The sequence below is a fragment of the Monopterus albus genome, unplaced genomic scaffold, assembly GCF_001952655.1.
Source record: "Monopterus albus unplaced genomic scaffold, M_albus_1.0 scaffold99.1, whole genome shotgun sequence".
In the NCBI taxonomy this organism is placed as follows: Eukaryota; Metazoa; Chordata; class Actinopteri; order Synbranchiformes; family Synbranchidae; genus Monopterus; species Monopterus albus.
Genome location: NW_018127979.1, coordinates 3,676,233 through 3,688,232, shown reverse-complemented (window position 1 = coordinate 3,688,232; position 12,000 = coordinate 3,676,233).

The following is a 12,000-nucleotide window of genomic DNA, read 5'->3' as shown; positions in this document are numbered from 1 at the left end:
TCACTCTCTCATGCTCTCTCTCCCTTTCAACTACACCCCCTTCATTCAGCCAAACTGGCACACTCCCCCCTTCTCTCTCTCTGTCTCACTCTCTCTGATGGGATGTTAGTGGATGACTTTAGCCTTTGGGTGTAGATGCAGGGAGCCAGGTGCTGATTTCTCACTTGTGCTTTCTGTAAGTGTTTCAGATCTTTGCAGCTGAGACCAGATTGAATCTGGAGTTTATTTTTTAATCTGGGAAGAAAGCATCAACGGGGAGGTGTTACAGTGAGGTATGGCGCCACTTGTGCCCTCTTTGTCTGTGTGTGTTCTTTATGTTTACTGTAACTGTGTGTCAGGTTTTCTTTGTGTACTGGCCACTTATTTAAGTTCATATACTTCCTAAAACAAGAGACTACTTCTTTCTTTCTTTCTTGTCTTTTTTCACTGTGTGTAGATGGGTCTTTGTTTGCTACAGGTCTTTCGCCTCTAGTGTGCTGTTGTTTGCCCTGAGATGATGTACATGTCCTGACTGGCAGCACAAAAAAAAAAGAGAAAGAGGTTTGCTGACTTGTTCACTGCACACACAAACACACTACTCCAAAGAAAAAAAAACCTTTGGGGTACTGGATGTCAGCTGGGAATTGTTCCAGTTTCAAAGGGTGACTTTCACCCAAATGCTGTGCATCTGTGTGGCATGTACAGTGTGAGCCTGTGTGTGTTTAGAGAAAGTCAGAGAGAAACACAAAAGGCAAGAAAGGTCGAGACAGGGAAAGTAATGTGGACAATTAGAGGCACACAACAGAAGCTTAGTGGTGGGCAGACAGAAAAGAGCAGTGATGAGACACAGAAGAGAACAGATCCTAATATCTGTGAAGCTTTTTCTGTTTAGAGCAACAGAATGTAGCTGAGTAACAAACAAGAACATAACTCTGGCTGTGTCACACCACAAAACTCTGCTTTTGTTTCACAGGAGCTCACAGATGGGGTCATAGAGACTGCTGAGAATCTACAGCTGTGTGTGTGTGTGTGTGTGTGTGTGTGTGTGTGTGTGTGTGTGTGTGTGTGTGTGCTAAAGCTGTCAGTGTTAGAAACCCTTGGGACAATACTGTATGATTCAGAGCTGTGACTGTTGAACACTGTGGAAAAAAAATCAGTCATGGTAAACTAATGTACAGCACAGACCACCGTTTCAGTCCCTCTTTCAACAAGGTGTGTGTGTGTGTGTGTGTGCTACACCCATCTGTCCTCTTGCTCAGCCAGACTGTGGGCCTCGCTGTCTGGCAGTGTTGCATGAAGGTGTCTCTCTCATAAAGACCATCACCACCACAGTGCTCTATTTCAGCAATTGTATTCTAACCCCTCTCCTTCTTTTGTGCTTCTCTTTTTTGGAGGTTTTTTTTTTTGCTCATGATTGATGCACTGGTCTTTGGGTGTAGCCAGCAAGAAGCTAATGTTTGAAATATGTAGTCTGTTAGTCTGAGTCAGGAAACAGCCCAGTCCCCTGTGCTGTGGTCAACTGTTGAGCCACATGCTCTCAAGGCTACACATCACCAGTGTTCCCAGTAATTATGGGTTGATTTATGAGCTACGGAGGATGATGACCAAGAGCAGGGTGAGGTGGAGAATGTGATGCCTGTGCAAAAAGCGCCTCCTGCTTTTTGATGGATCTGCTGCTGTCGCTGCTCCAGAGGTGTTCAAGGAACATACAGCCCTCCCACTGGTTCACTAATGTAAAGTAGCCCACAGACTGTGATGCAAAACTGAAGCCCTGTTGCTTTGGCAAGATTTAAATGACACCTTTTATGCATATTTAAAGAGGAGAAAACGTGTTGGTATAGGTGTGTGAGGCAGTGCAGAGTGACAGGATAATAATATAATAATATTTACAGTAAAACTGTAAAACGAGACATTACAGCCGCTATCTGTTACACTAAAAAATTAACCTTCTTCTTTAATCCTAATCTTAATTTTATCTTCTTCTCTTTTTAAATCTTCTATTTGATCAAACAAGAAAATGTGCCATTTGCTAACAACCTTAACTTTGGGCCTCCTATCAGTCATAAACCTTTGTCAGTATTTTTAATGCCAAACTACCTTTGTCTGTCCACCAGCTCGTCTATTCTTAGATGGAACTGGCATCAATCTCCCTGGAATTCCTTAGCACAGACTTATGACAGACTCCCCAATAACCTTGTCAAAAAAAAAAGCACATACGCACACAGACACAGTAGGTAGATGCATTTCATGCGCCTGACGTCAGAAGACAGACAGCTGACGAAGCAGACAGAAGTGGGGCTGGGATTGTCGGGTTACTCTTCATCTCGGGAAACCATGGATTTATCTCCTCTTAAAATCTGATTAGTGCAAACATTAATTCACAGAAGTAGGTCATAATTGGTGAACATAACTTTAACCGGATGTCATTTTTGTCAGAAATTGTGCAATAAAGTGTAAATTTGAAAACAAGGGCACACAGCTTCCTCTGGAGCCACAAAAGGACTAACACATTTTTTTTTCACATAGTCTCCAAGACCTTTAAACAATTATTGTTTTAAATTACAGCAATTATTAAAGTAAATTTGTTTCATGTTACTTGTCTTTTGGTTGATTTAACATAACTATTTGTTTCAAATACTCAGTAACAGTTTTAATTATGTTTAATTAGACATTAGACATGATTCAGTCAGAGCTTATTTAGACTGAGTCAGGTTTCTGAAAATATAATAAGCAGAAGTTAAATAAAAAGGGGAGATAATCTATAACCTTTGTAATTTGTATTTTTCTTCTTCCTATATATTTCATATGTGTGTATGAGCCGACAAAAATGAAATCCCAGACTATTCTTATAAGTGAGGCCTATGGGGCTGGACAGCTGGCAGACACAAACAGCAGCTAAAGCTAATGACAGGTGGTGAGAAGCTGCTGGCAGCAGCAGAAACAACATGTTATTTGGGAGTGGACCACTTCCAGCAGTCTAAGATTAAAAACCTTTAGATCAAGAGTTACCCCCATCTGACTAAACAATATCATCAAAGCAGAGCTGTCTGCATGGATTCAATACTGAACAGGTGGACACAAAGGTTGACCAAGCCCTATATGATAGTCTTTGTCAGAGGATGGGAAGGCTACTCCCGTATGACCTCACCTTTTTAGAGAGGACTTCCTCATAGTAATATGGGCTTGCTGCTAACATGTGACTGGTGGACTCTGTTTCCCTTCCAGGACTATCACTGGACACTGTGTCAGTGAGGGGACATCATCAGTGGCTGGGCTCGCCAGGCATTTGTGTGTGTATTGTGTGTGTGTGTGTGTGTGTGAAGATGTACTATCTCATGCCCATTTGTTCCCTGAACGTGAATGGGAGAGCTGTATTTGATGTGTACACAGAGTGGTAGAATTTGTGCTTTTGAAGAGAGAAAAGAGTTTCTACATTTACTGCTGTTTAAATGCTATGAAGGTAATTTATGTGGGTAGGAGTAGCAGTGTGACATAGCAAGAACGATGACAGGGGAAGATAATAGTGGTCTTTCCCGGGAAGAAGAAACAGGTAGGATCGAAGAAAAGATAAGAAAGAGGGAGCAAGAGAGCAGATGGTTCGCTTCACTTTCTGGAAAGCATATGAGGTGTTAGAATGAAATGTAACAGCTTCACCGTTGCCATCACTATCAAACACAAACAGAGTAAGCACACATGCTCACATGGACCCTCCCCCTTGCACACAAACGTGTCCACCTACCAGGTTCTCTTGCCTGTAGCTATGTTACAGTGCTGTATACAGTATGAGCTTAACTGCAGAGCCATGCTAATAATTTAAACAGGACTGGTTAAGCATCCACTGCTTTGATTGAGCCAAGAAGCCGTGGGGTAGTTCATATCAAGATAAAAGATAATGCCTGGCTGCAATGCTTGTGTGCTGGATGTTAAACATGGCATCTCTCACATTCAATCAAACTAGGTCAGTACTTAAGGGTGCATGATGTCCCCCTGCTAATAAGGCTGTGATATGCTCCCACTTACTATCATGCTAATCTCCTGTCAACGAGAAAGAGGATATATGGATGAAAGCTTATGAGACCAGAAGAAAAGTGTGTGAGACAAACAGCTGAAGGGCAAGGTGAGTGGTGAAGAGGAAGAGAACGGTGATAAAAACTTGTGTGTCAGACTATTTTCTGGTTATTTCTGTATAAGTGCAGACAAGAGTTCTGAAGACAGGGATGTCTTGGTAAAGTAAGATCTCAGGCCGTAGTGTGGAGGGAACTGGCTGGGCTTTAAATTAAAGGCTTACTTGTTGTGTGTATGTGAATTCTATATGTGTGTGTGTTTGTGTGACTTGAACTTCTAGTCTGGTCATTTCAAACGCCCGATGGATCTTGAGTCCAAGATTTAATATGCACCCACCCTGACCCTCATCTGTGTTCTTACTTTGTGTCCATCCTCCACCTCCATTCATCTTTCTTACATTTGCCAGTAGACTTTATTACCAGAGTAGAAGGAGTTTAGTTCAGCTGGATCGACCACACACACACACACACACACACACACACTTCACTGTAATAGGAAGTGATGAGTAGATAAGTGTAATAAAGTGTTGTTAAGTCAAAGCCTGAGTTGTCACCAGTCTGAATCTTTACTGCAAAATAAAGGTTCATATCAAGGCACTGCTTATACAGCAGATTAAGTAACATTACACCAATGTATGTTGAAGCTGTCACACAGAGTCAGAGACATACTAATCAGTGGATCATTTTGCTGCTAATTGTATAAATGTCTAATCTGGGCAGTCACACATTAAAACTATTAATTATGTAAATTAATTAAATCAGCCCATTCTTTCAGTGTGTGTCTGGCACGTTGCACTGTGCAAGAACTGAAAATGTGAAATCAAATCCCTGCATGGAAAACCAAAGCAGAGCAGAACATATTCAAATGTGTTTAGTGACAAAAATTGATATTTTAAAAACCCCAGAGACCATTTAAATGGTGTAACTGTTATTCCAAAAAAATCTCAAACCACTTGCAAGTAAAACACATGGATACATCACAGATGCTTTTTTCAGCATTCAAACACTTTTTTTGCACATTTGTATTCTGTACAGGCTTTTATCAATGTGCAAGTCTACTGAGCTGCAAACACAAAGGCCTACTGTAAATCAGTTTAAAAATAACAGATGGTATCACAGTTAAGAAAAATGAATCACTCAGTGTAAGACATTTTACTTTTTAAAAAGCAAACAGACGGTATTACACATCATTGAAGGGAAAGTAAATTAAGTACTGTGTAATATCAGCAAAATAAATAAAGAATGAATAAACAAAGTGTAGTATGGAACTGTAGGTCAGCTCTATCATCCCCTGGCTCATAGCCTACACCCTGTTCACAAGTGTACTTACAAGTAATGAGCAGCAGGGTAAAGAAACGCTGTAAATGGGCATAGCAACGTTTATAACTTCACATGAGTGTTTACTGGCCAGTCAACAAAGCACCCTGGAGCACCAAAGACATTCGTAATTGTCACAGAGGTAAGATGTGTACTTTTAATACCTCGACTACACTCACTCTGCTCCATCAACATGTTGTGTTAAACTCCTCTACTATGAAAAGGGAACTGTAGGAAAACAAGGTCAGAAAAAAAAGTATTTTTCGTGTAATAACAGTACCATTAAACATCACGCATCCATTTGTTGCAATATAACAAGTGCCTTTCACTGCCTTATTAGTGCTGATATATTTCAGTGTGCTGCAGGCCAGACAGTTTAATCACTCTCTCCACTCGGTGCTTTTATTTCTCACTGGATACAGTTACTGTAGGGCAAGATCGTTGAGCTGGAGCAGTTGCTGCAATAACATTGTATTGGATGTGTGTATCTACGACCTCCTTGGCTGGCGGATGAACATGTTTAAAGAGATACAGCAAACTGCATAACAGGTAAAAAAAAAAAAAAAAGACGTTTAGATTTGATTTTTTGTCTTTAATGTTTGCATGTGTAACCATTTGTGAGTGAATCATAATCATTGGCTTGAATCAAAATGTGATGCCTTCAGTGCTGAGGTTATATTTGTGGTGAACTCCTAGAAAGCATCATAATAAATGGCAGCATTAGCATCAGCGTCATCGTCACCCTTAGAGGTTGAGCCACTCCTTATCAATGCCAAGAGGTTTAAACTGACAGCATGCAAATTTTTGGCTGTGCACCAACATGTTTTTAACTCTTTTTAACTCTAATAATTCTAATTGAGATAAAAATAACTTTTGTTCGACAACATCAGTCAGTAGCAGCTGAAAAAGAAAATTTCCACTTACTACATATGGAAATAAGGCTGAGAAATGAAAACTTGTACTTTACTGGTGGTTGGATAAGACAACTATTCATTATGTGGAAAGCAACCCAGAGATTAAGAATGGTGAGCAAACGATTGCTGCAGACAGATGAAGAGATTTTCCAGGAGCAAAGCATGGAAAGCTAATTAAAAACCAAATCATGTGTGAAGTAATGTGACAGAAAGGAGATGCCTCTTTTTTCAGTGATATTCTCCTCCCGCTCTCTTTCCACAGTATCTGCCTTTAGAGCTTCTTTATTGACTTGGTACAAACCTCTGCATCTTGGTCCTTTGTCTCACTCCAGACCATAATAATCTCATCAGTAACTGTTTGACCAGTAGGTGTTTGAAATGTACGAGGTTAAGCAGTGATGAACATCTTAAAGGATAAGGCTGGTCATTTTCTATATTTGGTAGTATTTTCAACACTACAGAGTTTGAAGCCATCTGTGTATTGCCCCACCTCACTGTTAATGTCTGCCAGTCTCCAACCTGGACTATCTTATTCATATGTGCCATAGACCTCTATTGTTGTTTAAAAACGTGGCACATCAGCAAAACACACCGCTACACTGGGTGACATGTTTCCGGCGTTTGAATATTCGTCAAAAATGGTGCCACAAAGGCTCTGAACGCCCATAAATGTTTACAGTGGGCTATAAACAAAGCAGAGAGCTTGCACGGAGATTTTGCGCATGCGCCGTTGACTCTCAGATGCTTATGGGGATTGTTGAAAATACTATTATTAAAAAAAAAAGACCCGCCTTATCCTTTAAGCACATAGGTTGTGAAGAGGGGGCTTGCCCGAAGAATAAATGTGGCCTGAGGGAGAAGGTGGCTTGTAACTGAATGAAGGAGGTGGCTTCAGACAGGGCGATGGTGTGTTGCATGTCTTTGTTTGATTTGTTTCTCAGTTAGGAGGTTTCCTCCCCGTTTCCAAGGTCGACATAGAGATCATTAGCAGAGGGCCATCATAGTAATGATGGCCATTAACTATTCATCAACTCACACTAGACTGCTGAGCCAAATGCTTGGGCTTATGTGTGTGTGTGAGTGCATTAGGGAGTTACAGGCAAACACATGTGCATCAGCATTTAGGTTCAGTTATACAGTATGTGCTGATTTTCTATGTGTGTTTGCAAATAAGACATTTGGTTCATGTCTACACAAAAGATTTCTAGGCACACCTTTTCAGGCTTTGTTGTGTCTTTCTTGTCTGGCAGTTGTTTTTGTCTCCCTTGAAAAAAGTATGCCTGTTTGACCACAAACTCTTCGGGGCGTGTACACTACATGAGGTGAATTCAGACACCTCCTCTTCTGGTGCTCTATACCCTCCTACTCATTTTTTTTCAGCTTCGCATTGTGATAGTGGAGAAGGTGGGAGTGGATGCTTGTGGGTCTTGGGGTGTAACTGTACCCCCCTCAGATAGAATAAATAGGCTGGCTTCACTGGGGTCTGGAGAGGGGGAGGGACATGAAAAGACAGAGAGAGAGAGAGAGAGACAGATGTAAAAGAATGGACGGCTCCAAGCAGCAGAGTTGCCATGGCTACAGAGAAATGGATGAATGAGTGACATCACAGTGGCGAAGAGGTGAAGGAGTGTGAAATTGATTTGGTAGCGAAGCACGGGGAGGCGGCTCCTGTTGGGTTTTCGTTGAGGAGACACATTGCTCTCTCTCTCCTTGTGTCTCTCCTGTGGACAGGCTCTCAACGGTAAGGCTCTCCTCATTCTCTATTCCTCCCTCCTCATTAGAGTGAAGGCTAGTTTTAAGGACAGTGGCAAGTGAAAGTGTGACCTGCACTCTGATAATTGTCTAGAGGTCTTAACATGTGTAATGAACATAGAGACAGGACGTGTGTATGTGGACATCTAATGTGCTTTGATGCCATGTGATGCTTCTGGCACGCTGGGAATGACAGGAAAGGCAGATGTGCTGTGCAGTTGTCATGAGCTAAAAATAACACGAGATGCTTAGTGTAGAAGAATGTGTGTGTTTCTGGCTGGGAATGAACAGCTGACTGCGCAAAAAAGGTTTCAGTGTGCTGTGAGATATCCTCGTTTGAGCTATAATTGTTATCATTGCCTGGGTTATCAAACTTTAGAGCTGTACTTTAACATGACTCTGTGGGAATTATGCATGTTGTACACTTACTTGTTTGGAGTCAAGCAACTTGGTGTGCTGCTACTTTCAGTGATTATATGATAATGTTCTCATCCTTTAGTGGAAAAGTCTTGTCACCCGTTCATCACCACAGGGAGATCAAAGCAAAGTCACTGAGCAGAACCACTGGAGCTGCTTCACATTTTGTTTAAAACAGTTGTACAGAGAAGCTGCTTTTCAATCACTGGTGTGCAAACCTGGCTCTTTAGATTGAAGGGCAGTCTTCTTCCTTAAGCAGTCTACCACCCTGCTACGAGTTCATTGCCATGTCATTCATTTGGCTGTATATAATTAATGAAGAAGGTGACCTGCATAATCCTCTGATGTACCGACATCCCAAGTTGAAGGGTAGAGGTCATAGCAAAGCCAATCAGAATCCTTAGCCCAGTATCTCTTCTGTTTGACCAGCATACCGAATGTGGAAACCCATTATAAGAGAGATCAGAGGATTAACAGCATAATCCATTACTTGGACTAGCAGTTTGTCTACACATCTGTAGGGGATGCACCTTGTCTCATGTTACTGAAGTGAATTTCAGATGATGATTGTTTCATATCATTCAATCTCCAAGGACACTGTACTGGGGGCGGTCTAGTATTCTGGCTTCCTGTGAAAGACATGCATGGACCTCGTTCTCTGTTTGTATCTGTAGAGACGATGCAAAGAATTAAATTCACATTTTAATCTGCATGTTATCATTTAGCTCCTAACCAGAAATCATTGCAACTGAGTGTAAAGGAAAAGGCTTTGTAAACTGAGAACAGATGGCAGGTATGTTTAGTTACGAAGACAGCAGGAGTAATTTTATTGCCAGTAGGTGAAAGAGGGAATCAGATGTCTTTTTACTTAGGCTGGATTCTAGTGATACTGCAAGGTAGAGTTTATCTATGCCGTTTTATGCTCTGAGTTAATGTGTTCGGCCTCAGCACTCAGGGCATCAATTATGAATAGGAAAGGGATGAATACAGGCAGTTATTTCAGACTGTTTAATTGGAAACTGAGGAAGTATGTCCCTTGCAGATGTAGGAAACTGTAGATGTGGGTGGTGTTCTTCGTATGCACATTCACCTTTTATTCTATATGCATCAGCAGACATGTTGGCTTGTTGCAGAGAAATCAAAGCGGATATTAAAGGGCTACAGTAAAGGCAATATGAAGCAGTGCTGCCATGTGTTTTAAGTAATTCTAAAGCTCAGCTGAGTGAATAACTGTGAGTCTGGCACAAGTGGGTCAGTACTGGTGATGTTGCTCTCCATCCACTCTGAGAAGAGAACAGCCCTGTAGCAAAACGCGGGATGCAAGTAAATAATCTGATGTCAGTTGTAAGCCATTCCACTCTGGGTCTTGAATACTGCATATTTTATTTTTTCTTTTGTGATTATTTTTTGTCTTTCAGTTCACTGTGTCTCTGTTGTTCACTACTAAAGAAGAGGAGGCCATTCAGGGAGGTTGCTTAGCGGCATTAGTGGTGTTTACACCATGCTGAAGTCATCTTATTTGTGTACATGTTTTTGTGAGAGTGTGCGCATGTGTGCACTCAGCCTTTCCTCCTTGTGGTATCAGCTGGTTGGGCTGTGGTCAGATATGGAAACTGGACCTGTACACAAACACTCCTGGCCACAGGCTGTTTGGAGGGTTGTGTTAGGTCGACCTCACTTATGAGTCAAACATAGACTTGTTAAAGGGTAAAATTATGTTTCATCAGTAACGATCACTTTCATTTGCTGTATGTTTTTGTTGGCAGCAGGTGTTCAGAAGGATAGCGTAACATGTTTTTGTGGAACATTATTATTGCTGTGTCATGGCTATGTGGTTGTACTCCAACTCAGTGACCTTGATAGTTCTCTAATATGATGACTACAGTAGCTCCCTCTCTTCTTCACTCTTTCTTGTTGCCCTTTTCACTTACAGGCACCCCAGGGCCTTTTTTAGGAAGTTTACTTGAATTTTGACCACCGAATTGTTCAGTTTAGTCAGCTAACTAGTGTGTGAATTAAGGTTGAATGTTGGAAATTAAGATTTTGGTATTTCAATGAATGTCTCACCAAATCACTTTTCTTGGAACAATCTTGAGGATCCAAGAATATTTGGCCTGTACGTTCATACTACACCACCATGCCGCCCAATATTGTATGTCCTCATAATAATAATAACGCAGATCTTCCTACTTGGCTTTTCCACTGTATTTTCCATTGTGACGGCCTCTGTCTGCTCCCACTTCTAGATGAATATTTCTACATTTCATTTCATATAAACTGTATATTAAAAATAGTCACAATATGCATATGATATCAACAATTTTGTGCAGTTGTTTTTCTCAAAAGTATTAAATATTAATAGACTGATAATGAGGTAGCCTTATGTAGTGGCTTCCGACTCTCACCTCCCTCTTATCTCCATCTACTATTTTGCATTGCCCTACATTATTCCTTTGACAAGTGTCTCGGCTTTGCCAAGAGAAGATCAAACATCTGGTTGTGTATGATTGTACATGTTTAGGAGTGTGCGCATGGTACAGTGTATGTGTTTGCACACACTTGCTCACATACACAGCAGATATTTTTGTGACTTTGGTACATTATGTTTGAGCAGCTGTGAACGTAGCATGATAACATAAGCAGAATGGTTTATGTGGGTTAACAGAAGGATCCATCTGCGCAAGGGTCTGCTAGCTCACTGTGAGTCACTGATGCATTGTGTGTGAGGCAGCGGTCATGGTTTTCACACTCAGTAACCTGGGAACAGAATAACATAAGAGGAGGACGCTGCTGCTGTCTTTTTTTTTTTTTTTGGTCTGGTTATTGATTGTTTCTCACTGAATCTTGCAGGCGTCCTTTATGTTTTGGTGCTGACCTTTGTGCCAGCTGGTTGAAACAGGGAGCAAGGGGTGAAGGTAAAGGTAGTAAAGGATAAAGCCAGAGAGAGAGAGAGATGGACTCACTTCTAGTTTAGGATTTTGGAGTAGATGGAAGAAGTTGGGAGGGTGGTTTACAGAGAGAGAAGCAGAAATGTATATTTATAGGCAGAAAGTGTTGTATTCAACAAAATTTTGCGAGGGGAGAGAAACCGGTTCATTAGTTATTGTTGCAGCCCTTTTCTGTTGCTCACTTTATCATATACTAATTTACTTCATACTGTATGTCTGATAAAGTCTCCTGATTGACAGCTTGATTCCCCCTCTCTCATGATTTAAACTTGTCATTTCCTTTCTCCGCCTGGTCAGTGGTGATAATGAGCTGAGTCAGTCTGCCAGTCTTGTGAGGCGATGGTGCTACAGATGTTCCCTTTGTGTCCTTCCCTCACCCTCTGCTTCCTTCTGGCTGCTGTGAGCTGTAAAATCATAGGATTTCTGGTTTACCAGGCTACTGCAGAGACCAGCCAATCTACATCACAGTGCAGGAATAATTACATCCATCCATCCATCCATCCATTTTCCTCCGCTTATCCGGGACCGGGTTGTGGGGGCAGCAGTCTAAGCAAAGATGCCCAGACTTCCCTCTCTCCAGACACTTCCTCCAGCTCCTCTGGGGGAATG